Raw genomic sequence first — 21,869 nt, 5'->3', positions numbered from 1 at the left:
GTAATGCTATGTTCTTGTCTGTGCCATGTTGTACTTATGCACTTTGTAGTATGTTTTACCACTAGGAGTGGTGCCATATAAAGATAATAATAAAATAATAATAATCATAATAATAATAAAAAATATATTCTTAATACTGCTCAGTTTTGCTTGTACCTCTAGATGCAATTTGCTTTGAATTGCTCCATAATGGAGCCTGCCATGTAATGTAATGCCGTAACTGGGGATGGGCCCACAGAGCCGTAACTAGACTTTTTGGTGCCCTGTGCAAAGAGAGAATTGCCCTCCCTTCCCTACATTTTTTTCAATAGGGATACATGCCTCGTGGGAAAGGGGCATGACAAGACTGATCCCAGAGAAAGTCCATGCTATGATGCCCCTTCCCACAGTATATACACACACATGTATAGAGCACTGCAAGAAAATGGATTTGGTTACAATTATACCACATTAATGCACTTAACTTGAGAGCTTGTTGTTATTCAGTTACACAATACCCTTTATTAAATAATACATTTCAATATATTGCCATATCCAGGATTCAAACCTATAACCCAGAGATTTTCAACCTTTTACAACTCGCGGCACACTGAACAAGATTTAAATATTAATTTATTAGCAGTTTCTTATATAGCGCAGCATATTCCGTTGCGCTTTACAATTATTGCCAAGTCACATTGAAATATAATGGTGATGCATGGTGCAGTTGCATGTCCTAGGATGTCATGTTGCAGCTTCCCCGTAGGTTATGTCTGAGACACATCTGAGAAACCCAGAAGAGCCCAACACTGCCCGGGTCCAAATTAGAACTGGCTCTGCAACCACTAAACCAACCAGTATTGATCGTGCCAGGGACTCAGTAGCAGCAAAACACTGACGGGCCTGGCTGTGCTTCTGTGGTGGCATACATCCAATCCCTTGCAGCCACACACTACATAGATCTGCTCAGCCGCAATGCAGATAATTTTTTTCACAAATTACAAGGTAAGCTTCAAATAGTTAGAATTCTCTAGCTTAGAATTATCTACATTTCTATGCAAGGGCAGATCACTCAATGAATAGATTGACTGCAATTTCACAGGCAATGGGTTTGAAACCCGGGTATATCAGCATCTTGAAATGTAATAAAGGACAGTGTGACTGAATAACAAAGAAATTTCAAATTGAGTTCATGAATGTTGTGCAGTGACAGAAGGGGTCAGGGTAGGAGACAGGGACAGTCAGAAGATGCTGGGCTTCAAAAAGAGGGGAAGCTGCAAGTGAAAGTAATGAAAACAGATAATTGACAAGAGCTGCCAACAGCGCCTCCTACCCTGCAGCGCTATGTGCGGTGCCCCTCTGCACACACCTAGTTACGGCCCTGCAGGCCCATGATACCTCTATACATGTGCCACACCTCCTTGCCCCCCTCCTGGACTTTCCTGTATCTTACCAAGGCCAGAGAGGTAAAGTAGGTTAATATAGATAGCAACAGGGGCACATTCAATTAGTCATGGGACTTACCATGTGACTGCAGCTTTGGGTATAATGCCAGGAACTATTCAATCGTTGTCCAATTTCCACACATGGTAAGCCCATGGCTAGCGCGCATTAATCCATAGCTCCTGGGTTAAGTGCCTGGAGCTTTGGAGTTACCCTGCGTGGTACTCCCCAGAGGGTGCACTTAATACTTAAGCTTTTTCGCTGCAGCTCCTGAGGCTCCGAGAACAATCACCTTTTGGGGCCTAGCGCTATGTAGCTGCAATAATTGAATAGCTCAGGGCAGATCTGTAGCCACGTGGCAAGTCCCACAGCTAATTGAATTTGTCCCCCGAGACAGGCAGGCTGAACCAGAAAGAGACATTATTTATTTTTTTCAATATCAGGATCTCCAGTTAGACCCTCAACCTTCCAAATCCTGATTCTTTTAAGGGGCAGAAGAAAAACCTGAAATGTGTATGTGTTCAGCAATACAGTATATATGGGAAGTGGACTATAATGATTACATCTACAGAAACTATAATGTTTTGTTATATGTAATTTAAATAAATTTATTTGTTATATAAATAATAGTATAACTGTAATAGTTCCCCATTATATACCTGCCTGTTTATATGAGTATTCAAATAACTTCTCAATTATTTTTTTGCCACTTTAAATGGATGTCTTATACTTAGTGCATGCAAACCTTCAGAATTACTCAAGCTAGGCATTACCTGCAAGGTGAGCTGAAGGTGACCACGGACATTAATGCATTTACTGTAGCTCTAAGTTCTGATAATAATCAAGCATATTTGGGTTAAGCATAGCAATCAGTAGTTAGATATTAAACCGTTAAACCCAATTCAATTACATTGTGACCCTGTTTAAAGGGTAACAGATCAGTAACATAACACAAGGGATACAGATGTTGAATGGAACAAAGAACAAAATGCTGTATATTTCAAAAATAACCATTATGTTTTTGGTGTGCAGAGAACTAGTAATGCGGAAATGTTATAAATTATACTGAAAATCATTGCATGAAGCTATTTCTATTGAACATTTATTTAACGTGAGATAGATAGATAGATAGATAGATAGATAGATAGATAGATAGATAGATAGATAGATTGATTTAGGACTGTAACTAGGTGTGTGCCAGTGGTGCCTTGCACACAGAGCACCTGCACTGTGGGTGTACCATCTGGCAGCACCACCTACACAGCCGGTGCACGATCTCTCTCACTTTTTATGTAAAGAAGCCGGAGTCGTGGGACGATATTTAAGCCCCCCTCTGAAGTTTGATTCCACCACTTCAAAAGCCTGCGAATCGCGGGTTGTGCACTTGTGCTGTTATGCTGCTGTAACCTCCGACTGCCTCAGTCCCTCCACTGGCTGCTGCATCCTATAACTACAGCCCATTGCCTGGTTCTCTTCCTGGAGGCACTTGTAAGTGATATTATTCCAAAAATCTTTTTATCTGCTGTAATGTGTAAAAAGGATGATGCTGCTGCCAGTATGTGTAAAAAGGGGATTCTGCTGCTGTAATGTGTAAAAAGGGGGACTCTGCTGCCATAATGAGTAAAAAGGGGGATTCTGCTGCCATTATGTGTAAAAAGGGTGTCTCTGCTGCCATAATGTGTAAAGAGGGGATTCTTCTGCTGTAATATGTAAAAAGGGGAACTCTGCTGCCATAATGTGTAAAAAAAATAGGGACTCTGCTGCTGTAATGTGTAAAAAGGGGGACTCTGCTGCCATAGAGGTTAATTCGGGTTGGATTGCAAATTGTGATCCAACCGGAATTTTTGAGGTCAGCCTGTGGGCGCATGCGCAGTACCCGTTTTGCGCATGCAACCACACTTTCTGTTAATCAGGCAAAGGCGGTCTCGGGTGGGGAGAGGCGGGCAATGCTCCATTTCCAGGGAGGAGACAGAGTGTTGTGGGGGTGGAGCGACGTGAACGGTGGGCGGTGCAGCACGAACGGGGGGCTGTCGGGGGCATAATCGCGGCAGCTGCATGATGTCAAAGAGGTCTTTGCTGCTGTAATGTGTTAATAGGGGGACACTGCTGTCATAATGTGTAAAAAGGGGACTCTGCCTGCCTAATGTGTAAAAAGGAGGCTCTACCTGCCTAATATGTAAAAAGGGGGACTCTGCTGCCATAATGTGTAAAAAGGGGACTCTGCTGCCATAATGTGTACAAAGGAGGACTGTACCTGTCGTAATGTGTAAAAAGGAGGACTCTACCTGTCGTAATGTGTAAAATGGGGCTCTACCTGGCGTAATGTGTGACGGGTGATATCTGGCGTAACGTGTGTAAGTGAAGCTACTGTGCGGGGTAATTTGAATAATGGAGACTACTGTGCAGCGTAATATGAATTATTATTTTGTGGCCACACCCCTATATTTTGCCACCTGAGGGTGGGGCGGTTACGAGGGAGGGTTAGGTTTAGGTGGCATGGAGGGGGGTTTAGGGTCAGGCTGCGACAGGGATGTGTGGTGAGGTGAGACAGTAGCTTTCAACACAGCTTGTAGCATGCAGAGGCTCCAGATGCTCCAGCATCTATCCATGGAAGGCAATAGTAGTGCATGCAAAGTACTGACACTAGTCAACCTATCACTCACGATTTTCATTAAAGATAATAAGTTACAAACGAAAGGCTACTCTAAACCAACAGATTGCAATTGCCTGATACCATATAACAGTCAACACCATCCAAATTGGCTCAAGGGCATCCCAAAAGGACAGTTCTTGAGACTTAAAAGAAATTGCAGTGACAAACATGATTATCAATCGCAAAAAGAAATTATGAAGAAGTTTCTCAATAAAGGTTATAAGAAAGAAATTGTAGAGAAAGCGGAACGTGAAGTGGAGAACATAGAAAGGAAAGACATTCTCGAAAAAAATCAGAATGTAGTTAAGAACAACCGCTACGAATGGGCCTTTTTATCTGGATTCGGTGCAGACTATAAGAAACAAGAACAAATAATCAAACGTCATTGGCATCTATTATTGAGAGATCCTATATTGAAGAATACCATACCAGAAAAACCCTTATTCATATATAGGAAAAGTAATAATTTTAAAAATTCTCTAGTTAAAAGTGCCTTACCATTTGAAATGAACAACCCTGTTCGGACCAAAGGATTCCACAGATGTGGAACATGTTTAGTTTGCAGGACCATACCGTCCATCACTTCCAAAAGCACAGAATTTATTGTAAAGGACAATAAATACCAAATAAAAGATTTCATCACTTGTCACACTACGAATGTAGTCTACCTCATCAGATGCAGTTGTGGTCTCGTCTATATTGGTAGAACAGGAAGAGCCCTTAAAACAAGGGTTGCAGAACATTTCCGTAATATCAAAAGGGGTGTGACCACTCACACCCTATCGGAGCATTTTCTCAATAAACACAAATGTTCCGTATCCAATATAGTTGAATTTCTGGGTATACAACATATTAAAGACACCTGGAGAGATCATGATATAGAGGGAAATTTAGCCAAAGCAGAAATGCAATGGATGTTTAAATTAAACACCCTTATCCCCGGAGGTATGAATTCTGAGTTCGAACTCAAATGGTTTTTATAATGAACACTTCTTTATAGATGTATCATATATCAGTTAAATTGTAGAACACAGAATATAATAACACTAATTTCTAAACATTTGTTTTTCGTGAGGAAAAGGTATGCCTCTGTTTTTTATTTAATATGTTACATGGGACTCAATTCCTTATATGTGGAACGTACAATGAACCGCACACTTCCGGTCCGGCGTTCCATAATTTATATTGTTCCAACATGTCACTTTCATATGTCTTTTCAAATATGTTATATTATTCTTTTGTATTTCGTTTATTAAGGTTACTATCTAAATCATCTGGCTCCCGGGTGCGAATGCGCTCCACCGTTCCCGTCTCGGTGGAGCGCCAGTGGCAAACGCAGGATTTGCATGGGGGGGTTTCCAGAACTGGGCGGAGCCAATCACGGGGGTGGGGACTGAGGTGACCCAGTATATGCTGGGTCCGTAAAACTAGTGTGTGTGTGTGTGTGTATATATATATATATATATATCTACACATATATATATATATACACATATATCTACACACACACATATATATATATATATATATATATATATACATACACACACACATACATATACACGGGTGGTCTTCAGTATGCCGGCGGTCGGGCTCCCGGCGACCAGCATACCGGCGCCGGGAGCCTGACCGCCGGCATACCGACACTTATTCTACCTAGTGGGGGTCCACAACCCCCCTGGAGGGAGAATAGAATAGTGTGGCGCGCGTAGCGTGGCGAGCGCAGCGAGCCCGCAAGGGGCTCATTTGCGCTCGCCACACTGTTGGTAAGCCGGCGGCCGGCCTCCCAGCGCCGGTATGCTGGTCGCTGGGAGGCCGGCCACCGGGAGATCGTAGTGAACCCATATACACATATACATAGCATATTAAACATGCACACATATATATATATATATATATATATATATATACACACACACACGCACATACAGTACACATATATATACACATGTATATATATATATATATCATATGTGTGTGTGTGTGTTTATATGTATGTATGTATGTATGTACATGTGTATATATGTAGGCACATGGATATATATGTACTATAATTAAAATAAAGTAAACTTTTATTGCACTTGCAAGTGCCACCAGGAAGACAGCAGGCTGCAGAGGACGCTAGACAGTCATTAATAATACTCATGCAGCTAAAAAAAAAAAAAAAAAAAAAAAATTTTTTTTTTTTTTAGTGGAGGGGGGTTTCTGGGTACTCGGAAACCCCCCCTGGGTGCGCCACTGAGCGCATGACGCACTTCCGGTATTTGGAACGCACTACGGACTGCAAGTATTTCCGGTCCGAGTGCGATGAGGATTCTGCAGTCCCCTGGCTCCCGGCATTGTTTGGGATGGGGACAGCTCCATTCTCTAATTACGTTGGTTTGTTTGTTTAAAATTATGAGCTATGTGCCCGATTGTCCTGCGGGACGGGTAAACACCGGAAACACTTCCGGTTAGGTGGAACGCACTGTGGACCGCACTCACTTCCGGCCCAGTGCGATTCTTGCTATTCACACTTCATCCTTTGTTTATATGAAAATTGAGATAACTATGGCTACTGTATCATTTATGTACACTAAGTTTTTCTGATTAAGCACAGTGTTTTATGCTTATATTTCTCCAAAATGCCAAAGTTTGGTGTAGACATCCCATCATGCATTGTGTTTCCTGCTTCCTGTCTTTTACATATAAATAGTTCCCATTTCCACTCTCAGCATGCACACCTTGAAAAAGACCTATAGGGTCGAAACGTCATTGGTGCAAGCTGAAATTGGACTACTTTTTAATTTGTATGCAAGTTGATGTCATCCTTTTTGCTGATAAGGTACACAAGGGTCATATACATATAGTGGGCATTCCGGATCCCCCACTTGTATTGGAGTTTTCCATCTTCCCCATATGCCCTTGCAGGCACCTTGCAGTGATAGATTTGACCATCTTGTATTTTACTTTGCATTTTTAATAAATTGAAAAGCACAATTTTTTCTTCAATCAACTGCATCGACTGCTCATTTAAAGATACCTTTATATGCAGAAAGAGCACCCCTGTGGACTCTCTCTGGAATATTTACATTATCGTAACAACCATTCCATGTTTGATATTTCTTTTATTTCCCCACAAAATTGTATATTGTCACATTATTGTCGCCTTTGATCATTTCTCTTTCATTTCACACTCTCTTTTGTTATAATATCTGGTTGGGCAGACATTAAGAGAATTGATTAGGCTGAGTATACTTAGTGCGCCAGAGTTCACTCCTCTCCCCTCTACGCCTATCACTCCCCCTGTGGTCATTGACGCATTTCAGTAAGACCAACAGCCATTTTATTTGCCACTGTCGATATCCGAGACATACACTGTGAGATCGTTCATAGTGTATGTCACATGATATTGGCGCTCCACTCCCAGGGATAAGACATTGGGGGTCATTATGAACCGATTGCATGCTGCAGTTTATCGCAGCAGTGTGATCAGGTCAGTACTGCGCATGTGCCGGCGCATGCTAGGCGGCCAATGGCCGTCGTTGCCTAACGAACGCCTCTGCTTGATTGACATGCAGAGGCGGTCGCTGGGCGGGATGGGGCTGGACGGCAGCGTTAAGCTACCATTTAGGGGGCATGGTCCGGCCAATGCAGGCATACAGAATGCCACAATGCTGACCCTAGTTTATTGAAGTTTATGGGGATTGAACATGTTGCTCAAAATAAGGACGGAGGAAACAGAGAGGAACAACTGCTGAGACGAGAAACTTTCTGGATCCTGTCTCTAGACACTCTGATTCCTAAAGGGGTTAAATGAAACATATGAGATCACCCCATTCATCAGACAGAGATAAGCATGGTAGGGTTAAATAATTGGATAGTTACTTTCTCCCTGCTTCTAGTACTCCAATATGAGACTATAGGGGTAGAGAGAAAAATATGAAGAAAATTCCTATCTCTGTACTGTAGATTTATCAAGACATGATTTGGTAGTCACTGATAAATTCCTCTGTTCGTTCTGCTGTTTTTTCTGTCTCCATCATTTTACTTTTTATCACTAGTACCTTTATGTCTAATCTAGCTACCTGATATTTTGTCTATTCCCCTTGATTGTGACAGCTGATATTCGGGACATATAGTTTATATTACTGACACCCTTGAGGCCAGAATGATAAAGATGAGTCTTTCTGTGTCTGCTAGCAGTTTTGAACAATATTAGCAATACTGTTACAAATATGTGCAGTAGGTAACAAAATAACTGGAAACGATCTTAAGTGATAAAACGAATAATGGTTACTGTTGCTTTAAGCAACATGTAACAAGGGATCTAGATGTGATTAACTGAAAGAAATGCTTAAGAGAAAGTTCTCCTGTCAGTTGTGTAGAGTTTAGTGTTCTGAAGTATCTTCTGGTACCTTCTCTCTGTGTGCACTCCCTGAATCTAACTACTGTGATCTCCCTCCTATAAGTAAAGATTTTTTATAGATATATTTTATATTGCATTATATGTATGTGTTTTGTGTACATGTCATGAAATGTTCATTAGTATTTGCTATTCATTGCCCGTGATCTATGTATGGTCTTTTAAGCTAAAAGTTGCTGCTATTAGGCTAAACAGTGTTAAAAATGTTCTGTTGTTATCATAGGTGTGCACAGCTCAATTTATTAGAGGGTGCACAACTGGAGTGGCCTGCCTAGCATCGCCTACTGAGCGTGCCTAGCATCGCCTATCAGGCGTGTCTAGCACCAACTACTGGGCTAGAGTATATAATATAACAGTGGTCGAAGTGGAAATTTTGAAGTGGGAGTATGTAAAAGTGAAGGCGTGGTCACTCAAAAGGGGGCATGTCCATTAGTGTAGTTTACCATACTATATACCCCTTATACACATTATGCACCACAATAGTAGGACCCCTTATACTATCAAGTCCTGGTGCCCCTTTCACTTTATACCACACAGTTTGAGCCGAAATTCACATTATACCACGCGGTTTTAGCCGAAATTCACATTATAGCACACGGTATGAGCCGTAATTCACATTATAGCACACGGTATGAGCTGTAATTCACATTATAGCACATGGTATGAGCTGAAATTCGCATTATAGTATATGGTATGAGCCGAAATTCACATTATACCACACGGTATGAGCCATAATTTACATTATAGCACACGGTATGAGCCAAAATTTACATTGTAGCAAACAGTATGAGCCAAAATTTACATTATACCACACGGTATGAGCCGAAATTCACATTATGCCACATGGAATGAGACAAAATTCAGGGAGAGTGACAGCAGGGACATAGGGACAGGGAGAGTGACAGAGGGACAGGGAAAGTGACAGCAGAGACATAGGGACAGAGAGAGTGACAGAGGGACAGGGAAAGTGACAGTAGGGACAGGGAAAGTGACAGCAGGGACATACGGACAGGGAAAGTGACAGCAGGGACATAGGGACAGGGAGAGTGACAGAGGGACAGGGAAAGTGACAGCAGAGACATAGGGACAGAGAGAGTGACAGTTGGACAGGGAAAGTGACAGTAGGGACAGGGAAAGTGACAGCAGGGACATAGGGACAGGGAAAGTGACAGCAGGGACATAGGGACAGGGAGAGTGACAGAGGGACAGGGAAAGTGACAGTAGGGTCAGGGAGAGTGACAGAGAGAGGGACAGCAAGGGCATATAGTAGGGACTAGGAGAGAGAAAGGCAGCAGGGTAAGATTACCTATTAAGCAGTGCAGTACTGAGGATGCTGTGATCTGCGGTGCATGAGGAGGCTGTGGTCGGTGCGGGGCGGAGGAAGCTGTGGGCCTTGGAGATTGTGCAGAGAAGGACTGAGGGCGACAGAGGAGGCTGAGGTGCAGCGAAGGAGGAGGCAGAGGGCAGCGGTGCAGCGGTGCAGCGGAGGAGGAGGCAGAGGTTGGCGGCGGCGGTGCAACGGAGGATGGAGGAGGCTGTGGTCGGTGGCCTTTGGTGGTGCGGCACTGGATCCTATGACCCGGCGCTACTATTTCAAATCTGCCGCGGACTGGCAGCCAGTAGCGGATCTTGCCACGGGCAAGCAGTACTTTAGCCCGGGGTGCCGCCTTCCGGAGGGCGCCGGCGCCATCCGGAGGGCGCCGCACCATGGCAAGATCCGCCACTGTGCCCCCCGCTGTGCCCGCCGGGCCACCGCTGGTCCCCCGCTTTGAAGGGAACCAGATGCTAAGCGTCTAGTTTCCCTTCATGGAGAGGACTGTGCGGTGCGCGATGATGTCATCGCGCACTGCACAGCAAAGGTCCTCTCCATGAAGGGAAACTAGACGCTAAGCGTCTAGTTTCTCTTCATGGAGAGGACCTTTGCTGTGCGGTGCGCGATGACGTCATCGAGCACCGCACAGCATAGTGGCACAGACACTAGGGGTCATAATTGACCTCTAGTGTCTATGCTGTGCTATGGGAGAGACGTAATGACGTCTCTCCCATAGATTCAAGGACAGACACAACCATCCGAGGACAGAAGAAGAGCGGCGCCGGCGGAGGAGGAGGTCTGGAATCAGGAGTGGGGATTGTAAGTATACTTTTATTTTTTTATTTTTTTCCAGCTGCGCTACAGGGGGCACAAATGGGGGCGTAACTGACCACGCCCCCATATTAAGCCACGCCCCTATTTTTGCCCTGGGCGCCACAAGGGCAAGATCCGGCCCTGCTGGCAGCCAATCATGAGCGGTCCGTGGCAGATTTGAAATAGTAGCGCCTCGGTCAGCACGATGCGGCAGCAGCCCAGCGGGGGACAGTGCTCGAAGAAGTGTCGGTATACAATACCGTTGTATACCGGCCCACTTTGAGCACTGCATATATATATATATATATATATATATATCTCCTCCAAATCAGTAGGCACTCCAAATCAGTATACCTAGATAACTGCTGTGGTGCACAGCTAACAATTGGACACAGAAGCAGCGAACAGCGGCACTCCTAATGGACTTGTAAATGAGACAAGACACCTAGGGTCTGATAGCGATGTTTCGGATCTTACTCTGTCCTCAGGCTACAGGTACAGCTTTACCTGTAGCCTGAGGACAGAGTAAAATCCAAAACGTCGCTTTTAGACCTAGGTGTCTTGTCTCATTTACAAGTCCATTAGTAGTGCCGCTGTTTGCTGCTTTTATATATATATATATATATATATATACACACAGAAATTACTGAATACTTGGTTCAGCTCTAGTATTATATATATATATATATATATATATATAATATTATATATACACATATATATGTATATATATATGTGTGTATATATGTATGTATATATATATATATATATATATATGTATATATATATGTGTGTATGTATATATAAATATATGTATGTATATATATATATATACATATATACATGACCAGACAATGCCTTACTTTTATAAAAAATAGACTGCTTCATGTGCTGGTCCGCCTTTGTGGTGGAGGGTAGCATCTAGCGTGGTCCTGGGTCAGTGGTGGCGCAGTGCCCCGGAGTCTGACTGACTCTGCAAAGGAACATGGGAGGAGGAGCTGCTGCAGCCGGGCCATATTTCTTAGGGGTATTTCAGCCAGCATACACTGACTGCCCCATCTGCTGTGCCAGTGCTGGATCCCACATTGCATCTGCTACGGCGCTACCGCAGGCGCCTCTGCACAGATATGCGAGTGCAGAGCCGCCCACGGCGGCCAACCATTGGATACTACCGCAGACATCAATAATGTTCGTATCGCAGGCGTGCAGTGCGGGTGGTGCCGGACATTAGGGGGTGCCTGTGCGCACCAGGCACCCCCCGTGCGCACGCCTATGGTTGTTATGTTTTTAGAAAAAAAGTGCTTTATTGGCATGTCTTAAACACTTTTACCTGGAGCCATAATAGTGCTCAGCTGTGCTTGCCACTAATTGAGCAGTGTGGGCTGATGCGCACACACAGCCCAGAGACATAAAACACGAGCTCAGCGTCAGACAGGCCAGCCTCCTGACGAAGTGTGATACGAAACGCGTTGGAGCATGGCCTGTCTGACGCACTGTGTCCACCTGTGCAGCTGCTCCCACTGTCTGATCCAGAGAGGTTTCCCGATGAGTCACGGCTATACCATAGCCGGCGGCGCGGTGTGTGGTCCCGGGTGGCGGCCAGCGGGTATGCAGTTTGTGTCAGTGGATTTTCTTTGAACCGTGTGGTAACCAGCCCACAGTGTGTGCTATATGGTACGAGTCCTATACAATTTGTCCGTGGACCTGTTACTGTTTTTAAATTGAATAAACAGTCTGCACTATGAGCGCCTTTTCCATTATGTTTTATTCCTAAAAAAATATATATATATATATATAACTCCAAAATCAGGTGGCACTCACGGGTCTTCACATCAATGGAACAGATAATAGATCAGGTAGATCAACGTTTCGATTTATTATAAAATCGTCATCAGGATCAGATAAATACAAAGACAGATGATAAACAAATTTATAGCTCACCCAAAGTGATATCCCCACCTCCTCACCATGCCGCCGGGCTCCGAGTGCCCAGCGTCTTCCGGTGACGTCACCGCCGCCGGCGTCCGTACATACGTCACTGCGTCAGCCCGGCTTCCCGTTGCCCGGCAACACAGGAGGGCGGGCTAATGTCAGTGCTCCCTTCACCAATGAAGGCCCTCCGCCACTCCTCCTAAACCTGGTAGCGAACCCGGAGCGCCCAGCGTCAGATGATCATCACCCCGCCTCCATGTGATCAGCCCCGCTCGGCGTCCCGTTGCCCGGCAACCAGGGGGGAGCAGACAATGCGGAAGCCCGTACAGCAACTAAAAACAATGTAACCACAGGGAAAATTGACACAGAGCAATATAATCAATCCTGTCTAATCAGGACTATTTCTAAAATAAAGGACATCAAACAGACTGATTCTATATTGGTAATATAAACAACAACACTGCACTGAAGCAGCAGATTTGCAAACACCCAGAGTTCACAGACTGATCAACGGAGTATTTCAAAGGAAGCAATTAAGGCCTAATGATTCATTAAGGCCGCGAGGGGCCACAGTATCTAAGCGATGTATCCATTTAGCTTCCCTCTGTAACAGAGCCCGATCCCTGTCGCCTCCTCTAATGTTTTTAGGGACCTGATCGATTATTTTATACCGCAATGTAGCCAACCCATGTTTAAAAATCCTAAAATGGCGTGCCACTGGTTGTTCTTGGGGCACCACCTGGCCTTCCACCGCTTTACGTATCGAGGACCTATGCATGTTCAGGCATTCCTTAAACTGTCTCATGGTCTTCCCTATGTAGAGAAGACCACATGGGCAGCGAATGAAATATATGACATGCGTACTAGAACATGTCAAAACCTGGCGAATGGAAAAACGCTTCCCCGTATGTGGATGGGAAAACGAATCCCCACTTTCCAGGAAACTGCAAGTGGTGCAACCAGTACACCGGTAGCACCCAGGACGGCGACTCAAAAAGTGCATAGAAGAAGGAATTTTTGTAAACCCTGAAATATCATTTTTCACAAGCCAGTCTTTTAAATTCTTATTCCGTGAAAAACTGGGCATGACCTCGGTCTCATGAAAGACCTTCAAGTCAGGGTCACTTTTCACTAAAGGCCACAACCTTTTTATATGCCTTACAGTATCAGCACTTTGGTTGTGAAATTTCTGTACAAACGGAATTTTTTTAATTAACTTAGAATTCTTAGTGGTAGATTCCAGGACCTGTTCTCTAGGGATGGCCAATACCTTCTGTTTGATGCATATTAATTCATCAAAATTATACCCTCTGGCCACAAACTGACAGATCATTACATCTATATCCCTTTCAGTTGTCATCAAATTATCCGAAATTCTATGCACCCTGAGAAACTGTGAAAATGGAAGACCTTTTTTGGTACTAATGGGATGTTGACTAGAAAAATGTAAAACATTATTTCTATCAGTGGGTTTTTTGAATAATGAGGTGTGGAGACCATCTGGATCCAACTGGATGGACACATCCAGATAATTCACCTGTTTATTACTAATGGTATAGGTGAATTTAATGAATTCATTGTTGTTATTGGCCTTAGACATAAGATCATGAAACTCAACCTCACTACCAGACCATATGATCAACAGGTCATCAATATACCTCAAAAATAACAACATTTTAGAAGAAATACTTTGATCTGTAAAAAAAAATTCACGTTCGACATCAAACATATAACAATTAGCGAATGCTGGGGCCACACAGGACCCCATGGCACAGCCTTGCAATTGTATATACCAACGGTTATCAAATAAAAAGTAATTCCTCCTAAGAGTCAACCCTAGCAATTGTATGAAAAATGCAACATCAGGGCCCTGATACGCTGAACTCTGGGAGAGCAATCTTTCTGCTGACTGTAAACCACCATCATGCGGAATACTTGTGTATAAATTCACGACATCTACAATACAGAGAAAACAGCTAGGTAAGGGATTCGGCAAGGTTTGCAACCTGTGGAGTAAAACAGTAGTATCTTTCAAATATGTGTTCTGCGCTTGAATGACAGGTTGGAAGAACGTGTCCAGATACTTAGATACTTTATAATAAATAGAATCCCTGGCGGCAATAATCGGCCGACCAGGGGGCCGTAAAGCATCCTTGTAAATTTTGGGCAAGGTGTATAGCACAGGCGCCACAGGGAATTTCTGTATTAACGCATTTTTCACATGAACGGTGATTATATTCTCACTAACCGCCTGTGCCAACACCCTGTCCAATTCTTTATTAAACAACAAAGTGGGATCATTTTCCAATTCCCTATATACCAATGCATCACCTAACTGCCTGTATATCTCATCACAGTATTGACCAATGTCCTGAACAACAATCCCGCCCTCCTTATCCGCCGGGCGGATGATAATATTACGGTCCTTGCTCAGATTCACTACTGTCTCATATTCCACTTTAGACATATTAGGTACTGTGGGTTCATAAGATCTAGCAGTGGGTTGATCCAAATTCCTCTGAAAGCATTTCAAAGAAGCATTGGTCGTGTAGGGATCAAATTTGGATCGAGGTTTGATCGACGGTGGTAGAGGATCTAAAGTAGAAGTCGTCTGAGAATTTCCTTGAAAGAATTCTTTCAATCTCAGATTTCTATTGAACTTGTATGCATCAATTTTCCATTGTAAGACATCCATATCACAAGATGGAACAAAGGAGAGTCCTTTATTAAGGATCTCCAATTCACATGGTGTCAATTCTCTATTTGAAAGGTTAAACACTAGGTTTTGTTACTCTTTTTTGACTTCCCTTTTGAGGATCCTTTCTCACTGTCTGCCCCTTCTCGTGGGGCGGAAACCTTGACCGTGCGCTGTGCGCGAGTACTGACCCCTAAAGGGGGTTTTTTGCTTGTACTAGTGCTGGTATCATCCGTATCACTTTTTGTGGACACCCCGCCACTGGAGGTCTCGGTATCCCCAGGGAACTTCCGAAATCTCCTGGGTTTATGTTGGAGAGGCTGTTTATTATTGGGGTTAAATGCCCAAGCATATACCCTATTTTCCGCATAGTCCCTTTGTACTGTGACTAATTTTTCTCTTTTAAACTTGACCAAGTTACGTCTATAGACCTCAATCTGTTCAGTCAGTTTGTCCATCCATTTATTCGAATCATCGGCAATCAACTGGTTCAGATGCAATTCCTCAAATGAGGCAATTTTAGTTTTAACAAATTCAAGCTCACGTGCAGATTCTTCTATGACAAGGAGGATTAAATCTAGGCTGCATTTGTTCAAGATTGCTGCCCATTTGCGGCAGAAGTCCACACTAAACTTCCCAATTGTTGGGGAATTCCTAATCCGGAACCCCCTAGGGATCTGACCACTCCTGTGGTAATCAGATAAGGTGACTCCATGTAACAGATAATCAATCTCTTTTTTCTTTAGCCGCAATAATTGAAAATACAATTGCTCCTGTGATTCATCTCCTCCTGTACTCAGAAGATTATCCTTAAACCTGATCTGTTCTGCATCGGCATCTGAAAAACTCCATATCTCCCTAACTGGGAGAGTAATGTTCCGGAAGCCAGAAGATTCAGCCATGTTATAAGGGATAATACAATGCTCAGTCACAAATCCCTGATAGTAACAAAAAAAATCTCCTGTAGACTGAAGGGTTAGCTCCTCTGTGCTTTGTAGATATTACTTTTTATATGATCAATTTCCTTATAATAGTTACAGTGTAAAAGTGAATATTTCTATTTCCCTAGTGAAGGGTTAAAACATGCTTTATGAACTCTTATGTGTTTGCATTGGATGCATGCTGCCCTGTGTTAGATGCCTTTGTCTCTCATACAGATACCAGGCTTGTGTGGGTCTGGCATCCAAGGTCAGCTCTATACTAGATGAAACCTGCTTTTTCTACTTCTGTGTGTTACTAAAAGATCCTTTGTTAAGTTCCGTCTGATGCAACGTATATAACATCTGCCTAGCAACTGCTATATCCAATTATGTTATGTCAAGTATTAACCACCCCTACGTACCCCACTAGGGCACCACCCCTAAGCCAATGAGCCCTGTTACACTTATCAGTTACACCCTTATGTGTTCTCTTTTTATACCAATGTTAAACATTCAATAAAACAGTGTGAACTTTTACTGCTTGTGTTTGTGCATGTAACTGATAGCGTAAGGGTTTACACTCCAGACGTCTGTGAGGCCATCACATCGAGGGTTAAAGAAAATAAGGTCAAATCCTTTCAGCTGGGGGTTATGTCCGGGATTCAGTGATCGTCCCTGAATGGTAAAAATAGAGAATTTATTGTCTGTCTTTGTCATACAGGATTGCGGTCATACACTGAAGCTGAATCCGTGTCAGTGTTCCGGGAACACGTGACAAGGTAATATTTAAGTCCGGGACTTAATATTACGAAGTTTTATGTAAAACCATAAAACAGGTATCAGGGATACCATAGAATCTTTAATGTCTGGGACTTAAAGAATACGTCTGAGAAAGGACCCGGGGTCCAAGCGCAATTCTCCAAAGACGTCAGTATCTGGGATACTTAAAAAAAAAAAAAAAAAAACATAGACCTGGGGTCTATACGTAACGTAGAGAATACCCCGATTTGATCGCCTATATATTTTTGTATGTTGTAGTGAGATAAGTTCTTATATTTGGTTCAGACGGCTGGTAAGTTTTCGTCTGCCAGATATCTATGCTCAAACACTTTTCTTGCTTCCTGTCTAAAACGCTGTATTTTTCTGACATCTTGTACGAAGGTAAGCGTACCCGTCAAAAGATTTCATGTTCTCATTATACAGATAATATTGTGATATTGTCAATGACTAATTAACTGGTTAAGCTGATGCATGTATAAGTAGAGTGTTGTATATTTTAGATAATTTTCTTTTAAAAGTTGTATTGTTGATTTATATTACTGTCTGACAATGGGCTCTAGTCAGAGTAAAAAACTGCATATCCCCCGCCCCTCCCTGGTGAGACATGCAAGATGTATGTTGCCCGTAACTCTACCTCAGAGTATTATTTAGTTAACCCATGGGTGGATAATTTAGCGGGATGGACAGAGAAAGCAGGACAGGACCCATTCCTACGGGAAGGCAGTAATTACCTTTTCTATATGGAGATTTAAGAAAAAATGTCAGTTTAGCACAGAAGCGAAACTGCAGAGAACTGTAAATCTTTGAAAATCCCTCTCGCCTCCCCCCCTTGCATTCCAATGTATCCTGCGCTCAGAGACACAAATCTCTTGGCAGCAGTAACCCTTTCACACTAAATGGGATCGCCTCCAACTTCACTGCTGGAGGGTGCCTGCTGGAGGGTGCGTCCACTAGCTCTATCCCTAACGCATCAATAACCCAGAGTTTAGATAATAGTAAAACACTGTCCCAAGCCCACTATTACCCTCGATGGCTGTATATCTTATTTGCGCAAAGCTTGCAAAGGACGCAGCTATACACAAGAAAGGAAGTCTTTAAAGCCTGTGCTTTTTGCCTGTCGCTGTAGCTTGTAAACAGAAACCTGCGCCCACTCATAACTATCAGAACCCCAGACGCTTTGACAGACAGAACCAACCCCGCAGTCAGGGAACATTCCAAAGACCCCGCGCACTGACGGGGCCCGGAGGAGGGTATCCCAGCCTTTATTCAACTCTCCCGTCATAGTAAAGATTCACCTCTGCTGCCACTTATTATAAATGGAAGTAAAATTCCCTTTTAGTGGACAGCGATGCAACAACCAGTGTTTTGTGTTCTGACTTATGCAGTATCCCCTCTCACCAGAAAAGATAGAAGGTCTCCGCCCCATGATACAGCAATTCTTACAACAGGGTATTCTCAGACATATTGTATCACCATACTGTACTCCTGTGAACCCTGTTGCCAAAGCTGATGGTAGTATGGGATTTGTACAGGATCTCAGAGCGATCAATCAGTTAATTGTCCCAATTGCACCAATTGTTCTAGATGTAAACTCACTCATTTCTGCAATCCCTGCAGATGCTGCGTTCTCTGTAATTGATTTGAAGAATGCCTTTTTTTTTTTTTCAGCATACCTGTAGATTCACAGACACAATTACTTTTGCCTTTTCTTTTGAGGGTAAACAACTTACCTGGTGCAGATTATTGACGCACCTGTTGTCTCCAGGCCACATTGAGGCCCTGGCAACCTCACCATGGTTCAGTCCTGCTACAGTATGCAGATGATCTGCTGCTCTGTAGTAAAACTGAGGAGGCCTGCCGAGAGGATGGTGTTTCATTACTAAACTGGCTTTGTGAATGTGGACACAAGGTGTCCAAAATAAAAATGCAATGGTGTAAAAAGCATGTTGATTACTTAGGTTTTGTGCTCACTCAGGGAGAGAGGAAAGTCAGTCCACAACGCATACAGTCTGTATTGGGCCTGGTCACCCCAACTACCCAGAGGGAACTACTGTCCTTCCTGGGTATGGTAAATTACTGCAGACAGTGGATATCTGATTGCTCTTATTGTGATAACATTTTGAGACAAGCCACACTGAAGGACAAACCTAAAACTGTACAATGGTCACAAGAAATGTTAACTGCATATGAAAGTTTAAAATGTATGTTGATGAAAAGTCCGGCACTTGGCCTCCCCAATTATGTACTACCTTTCCATCTATATGCAAGGGACAATTGTAAAACCATGGCGGGGGTGCTCACACAGTTTCATGGAGGGAAGTTGCGCCCCGTGGCATTTTTTTCCCAAAGTCATGCCAGTGTCTGTGCAAGGTGTGCCTGCCTGCCTCAGGGCTTTGGCAGCCTGTGCAATGGTTGCAGAAATGGCCACTACCCTCACTTTAGGCCACATCACAGTACTCCACACCACACATGATGTCCTGGCAATACTTAAAGGCTTACACACAGCACATGTCAGCACAACGCCTTAGTGGATATGAAGTACTCCTTTTGAGTAACCCTACCCTTACCATCAAGTACACTGCTAGTTCTTCTGGCCCTGCACCCATTCTCAATGCCCTTTTAGGCTTGAAAGGTCCCGAGGATGAACCACCCGACCTACATGACTGTGCTGCTTCTATTGAAGCTGAAACTTCTCCCAGACTTGACATGTCTCCCGTTCCCATACCAGGCGCAGACGTAGTTTTTGTTGACGGCTCATGTAGTAGGCCCAATGACAATACATACCAGGCTGGCTATGCCATTGTCACCCTCCCTGATACTGTGTTGGAAACCCTACCAATACCTTATCAGTCCGCGCAAGCTGCAGAACTCATTGCACTCACTGGAGCATGTCCCTCCCTTTACAGCGTCCATCTGCTCACTCAGCTTCAAGCTGCTGCGACTAATGCTGATCTCTCCGACTGGACTTACCCAATTCTGCAGAAAAAATCCTAAATCAGGATTAATCTGCAAAGAGGGGAAACCCTGTATACCCCAGTCCAGTGCCCCTTTGCTCGTTGCCCAGTGCCGTGGTGTTGGTCACCGTGGTGAAGCCACAACACTCCTCCTACTAACCAATGATTTTTATGTTACTAATGCCAAATCACTTGTGGACCAGTATGTTAGCAGATGCATCACTTGCCTCAGGAACAACCCTAATAAAGCTAAACACCAGCATCTTGAATACCCCACAGAAAACTCTAGGATACTCACCCTTTGAAATACTAATGGGTAGACCCTTTTCCTACACCCTGGGCTAAGAAACCACTAGTAATACAGGAAGGAGATCTAGAACTCATCAGAGAAGAGTATGTCAGGTCCCTGATAACAAAACTGAATGAAATTGAACATGAGGTTGTTTGTAAAAACCCTTTGAATCCACAGGAACCTACACACCCCTTTAAAGTCGGAGACAGAGTCGTGGTGAAGGTGCTCCCCAGGAACAAGAGCCCAGGAGACTTCACCTATGGTCCAGAGACAGAGGTCGTAGCAGTTACCCGGACAGCAGTCCTGACAGAGGAAAGTCCTACCTGGACCCATGCATCCCGAGTAAAAAAAGGTTCCTAGACCAGACCTAGAGAGGGAAGCAAGTGATTCCAGTGAGGTACGAACCGGGGCAGACAGCCCTGACCTCCCACCTAGCGAAGAAAGAAGAACAGAAGAAGATGAGGAACCTGTCCCCTATCTTTATCCTGGGGACTATCTCGATAGCCCTACTGGCCCTCATTCACCTCACAATATGTGAAGTCGACATCACACAAACAGATGGGGTCCCCACCTTGTGGTACAATTCCTCCAATACACACGTAGCCACATACATCCTTGATTATTTCATGTTCCCTAAACTTGCTGACAACAAACATTTCATACAGCAGAAAAGGAAATCAGGAATGTCTGGGACAGTATATATTTGTGTTACTGACGAATGGTACTATAGTGCAAGACAAATGTTTTATTTGTGGGACATGTACAAAAACCCAAAATACCAGCCTAAAATTGCTCCCCAAAACAAACCTTTAAAGCCCCATATTGCCACTTTTAAAGATATGGTGGCTATTACTAACCCTACCTTTGAAGACACCCTAGCTATTGAAACTGGTTTCTCTGACATTAATTTTTGGTTGGAATGGATGAAGTATAGTGCTAACAAACACAATAAAAGCAACTGTTATGTCTGTGGCAAATCTAGGCCCCACCTAGGTACAGTGCCCCTTAATATACCCCTAGAACAAGAAAATTGTTTTTTTTTTCAGCCTTTTTAATGACACCAAAACAAATGACAGTCAGTGCGAAATGTGGAAAAGGGAATATCCCATATTGTCAAAAAATCCCAACCCAGGAAGCACCATAACTATATATCCTGGAAACTACACTTGTTATACATCTAACACCACCACAGGGAGAAATTTAAAAACCTTCCCACCAGGGTATTGTGCAAATAAGCATATTCATACTTGTAACTTTAATTCTTGTAGGCATTATAGTTTATTGTATAATTCCCTGTGGAAAGAAACTTACCTCCAAAGGCATTGATAAGGCCCTGATGTATTATGACATAACCACCAGTCCTGTCACCTCCTCTGATAGTAAAGGACCCGACGATTATGTCCAATAGCTCAAGAACTGGAGGAACAAGAAAGGAGCCTCACTCAAGAATCATGTCATATATTAATCATGATTCTAAGAGGGGATTGAAGGGTTAGCTCCTCTGTGCTTTGTAGATATTACTTTTTATATGATCAATTTCCTTATAATAGTTACAGTGTAAAAGTGAATATTTCTATTTCCCTAGTGAAGGGTTAAAACATGCTTTATGAACTCTTATGTGTTTGCATTGGATGCATGCTGCCCTGTGTTAGATGCCTTTGTCTCTCATACAGATACCAGGCTTGTGTGGG

At 43.4% G+C, this 21,869-nt stretch overlaps 1 protein-coding gene across 1 annotated transcript in view; it reads right to left on the bottom strand.

The window, feature by feature from the left end:
* Positions 1 to 21,869, bottom strand: part of RHCG (Rh family C glycoprotein) — a 135,877-nt gene that overhangs the window by 104,479 nt on the left and 9,529 nt on the right. The gene's annotated exons all lie outside the window — the stretch shown is intronic.

This window comes from Pseudophryne corroboree, chromosome 6, assembly GCF_028390025.1.
Source record: "Pseudophryne corroboree isolate aPseCor3 chromosome 6, aPseCor3.hap2, whole genome shotgun sequence".
Taxonomy (NCBI): Eukaryota; Metazoa; Chordata; class Amphibia; order Anura; family Myobatrachidae; genus Pseudophryne; species Pseudophryne corroboree.
Note: the sequence above shows the minus strand (reverse complement) of the source record. Positions and strands in the feature narration are given on the sequence as shown.